A 3448-nucleotide genomic window follows, 5' to 3' on the forward strand; every position below is an offset into this window, starting at 1 on the left:
GCTATACTTTTACTAATTTTAGTTACAGTTCTGATACTTTCACCTAACTTTTTGATACTTTTAGCTAACCTTTTGCTACTTAGACTTGTAGCTAACCTTTGCTGACTTTTGCTGGTGTTAGCGTCTAGTTACCATTTCACTACTTTTAGTTTTTAGATAATATCCCACATTTTGCTTTTAACTCTAGGTTTTAGCTAGTAGTTGGTTGTTAGGTAGCATTTAGCTACTTTTTTTGTTTATTTTAGCCTCTGTTTTGCTGATTTTGCCCAATGTTCTGCTGCTTTGAGCTAGTGTCTTTTAGCTTTAGCTCTCAAGTTTCAGCTACTTTAGCACATTTCACCCAATTTCACAGAGGAATTTCACAGAGAAATGCAGTTTCTGTGGTTTATTCTAGTTTGTTTGAATATGGACAACATAATATGAAGGCATYTTAATAGGAAGATTATCAATCATTTAAATGGTTTTAGTAAACTGCTTTTTAAGTGAAGTACAGAAATACTCTCAAACTGACCTTGGTGTTTAAGCTTCGGAAAAGGGAGGTACGCACAAGAAAAAAAAATAGCTGCGCTCCCTTTTCAGCTGTCTGCCCAGCAATTTGTTCAATGCCACATCCATCCACCTATTCAACGGGCACAAAAAGAGTCCTGGAGAAGGAGGGGAGGRACATACAAAAGAGAAGTGCGTGGCAAGCAAGAAATTGAATGTCAAGGAGCCTTGTTTGCTCCTGATGGGGGTTTGAGGGTAAGCCTGAAAGGGAAAGAAAGACACAGAAAGAGAGAGAGAGAAAGAAAAAGATAATACAACATAAGAGGAAAGTATGGAGAGGAGGTAGAGCTGGAGATTTAGGGATAATAGAAGGCAGGGAGAACAGAGATGCAGCGATGCCATGTGACAGACAGAGAATAGAGAGAACTCCTGAACCACAAAAGGAGGAAGGAGTGTGAGCAGGATATTGGTGGGATCTAGAGTTGGAGATGGCCTCTCATAGCAGCAGCTATTTTTTTGTCAGAGACATGGCAGAGGGGCAAAAATAATAAAATGTGKCTTTTCTGCAGAAAAGGAGCGAACATCCGTGAGGTGTGAGGTCGTCTGGTTTCCACAGCCGCACTCTTAATCAGGTGGATGCAGGTCTGACTGAGTGACGTCCATTCCTTCTCCWCATTCTCTCCAAGGAACGCTCACAAACATCGCAGAAGGTCAGGACAGTCGCTCGCCCGCACACTGGCATCCGTGGAGCACAGATAAGCAACAGAGAGAGAGGGAGAGTCTGTGTCGAGCAGAAAAACAGAACAAGACAGATGGACGGACAAAGAAACAAGAGGGCAGAAGACAGAAGTTCAGAGGGACGAGGGAGTCCAACACTCCGTCCCGAGTACTCACTGAAAAAATAAACAAGTGCTGAAAAGCAAACTGAAAGGGAAGCCAGTGAACTGGTCAATGTGTTTCAGTATAAATAGCCCAATTAGTATTGCAGAGGCATGGCTGGGCTCTGAGCTGCAGCGTGGCAGAGCCGCTCTAATTACTGGCTAACTTGACCAATTATTCCACTGTTTAACCAGGCAGAAACTAAATCGCAGCACCTGGTTATTTAGACACACCGGCTGCCCTGACAGGCTTCATGTCATTAGCTGTCATCTTCAGTCACTGTCAACCTTCCTCTGACTCCTCCCACCTRCTTCACATTTACACAACAGATGAGGGAACTCACACTTTACATTCAATGATGGGATAGGTTTGTATTAAAATAACACTATTTTATCATTTTTGTCAGCTACTTTATTGTGAGTAAACATGTCCAGCAATAATCCAGTTTTGTGCCGAACCACCCAACATTACAATATTTTCTAAAATATTCACTTAACTCCACGAAAACCCCTGAACTATTAAAGCTTTTTGTCACAAAAAAATTCATGAACCTGTAATGTTAACTATGTGTGACGTTGGTTGATTATCAGACACTTTAATTTGATTATTTGCAACAGATTCATTTGTCTGCCTGTTAGCAAAATACCTCATTAACTATTCTCAGTATGCTACGACTAACAACTGGAGTCACCCCYGTTAAAGATGGCTGCAGCAGCTATTTGTCGTTAGCAAACACAAAAAAGTTTGTTTAAAGAGAAATGTAACAAAAAGTCTACGTAGAAGTAGAGATAATGTGACTAAATGCATACATGTCAACCCCTTCGGACATTCAGCTTCTATCTTGACCCTCAGAAAGCCAAACTTTTCACAAAAATTGGTAGTACTTTGACACACGTAGGTTGYAGCGAACAAGCAGACTGTCAGCGGTGGAGAGAGAATGGCGGCAGAAGAGCAGGGAGGGAAGGACGAGGAGGTGGCAAAATTATTTCCTTACAACAATGACTGATGCTTAACTACATTTTAAGGAAAGTTGTTGTTTTTTAATCCATGATTGCCATATACAATATGTCTTGTATATTAAAATGGGTGGAAATCTGTTTAATCTGTACAACTTGACGTGTGTAACAGTGTATTCACACCTGGCACATTTGGTCCATTTTAAACAGAGCAAAGTTCATTTCCCCCGTTGGTCCAGACCTTTTATGCAGGTGTGAGTACACTCCTGATGTGGATCAAACAACTGGACCCACACCCATTTTTTGAGTTGGTCTTTGGTTCACCTCCAAATGAATTCTGGAACAGTTTGCTTCAGGTGGGTGTGAATACAGACCGGCCTCCACCTGAACCAAATATACGTAGGAGTAGCTAAGTAACATTAACCCTTGTATGTTGCTAAAGCTAACACTGTGCTACAAACAATGAGCCGCTGTGGGTCAGGGAACGCAGAGCATTTTGTCTCCTTTAGGAGAACCGTCCCCATATTATAAGTAGATCATCACAAAGCCACCACTGAATGAGCTGCTCTTGATTTTCTAAATAGTCAGTTGTGTTAACCTCATCTTTTTATCTGGGTCTGTACTCTGTCCTGCCCCCGTCATTAACGTCCAATAGGAGCAATGATCGTCACCTGCGTGGCTTTATTTATAAATTATAGCCCTCTTGCAAAAAGCACAACGTGAATCCAAACTGCACCAAAGTAAAAAATAAAGTCCACTACTTGGTCTGAAACAAACAAGTGGACCGAAGGACTTTGCTGATGTGAATACACCCTAAAGTAAAGTAGAATGAAGACAAAAATCCAGCATGTGGAAACAAATTCCAGAGGATACYATTTTTGAAAGAACTGAATAGATTTAAATATACTTTTGTTGAAATTTTTAGTTGTTTTTTAAGTATAGAAGTTGAATGAGCTGAATATTTTGATATACAAGTGTAGCAGTAACTTGGATTGGAATGTCAAACCCAAACTTTGTTTACCTCAAGACTGTGGCCTCTAAGCATTATTCTGTCTCATGCCTACTGAGACAAGAGTGATTTGATTCATTTACCTCCAAAACCATTGTTTACTATCTACGACTGGTAA

At 40.6% G+C, this 3448-nt stretch overlaps 1 long non-coding RNA gene across 1 annotated transcript in view; it reads right to left on the minus strand.

The window, feature by feature from the left end:
* Positions 1-370: 370 nt before the first annotated feature.
* The window catches only part of LOC106527273 (uncharacterized), an 84105-nt gene continuing 81027 nt past the window's right edge, over positions 371-3448 (minus strand). Inside the window, exon 5 of the long non-coding RNA XR_001311364.1 lies at positions 371-1267. This is a non-coding gene — a long non-coding RNA (uncharacterized LOC106527273). The remainder of the gene's footprint in view (positions 1268-3448) is intronic.

The sequence above is a fragment of the Austrofundulus limnaeus genome, unplaced genomic scaffold, assembly GCF_001266775.1.
Source record: "Austrofundulus limnaeus strain Quisiro unplaced genomic scaffold, Austrofundulus_limnaeus-1.0 Scaffold4, whole genome shotgun sequence".
Classification (NCBI taxonomy): Eukaryota; Metazoa; Chordata; class Actinopteri; order Cyprinodontiformes; family Rivulidae; genus Austrofundulus; species Austrofundulus limnaeus.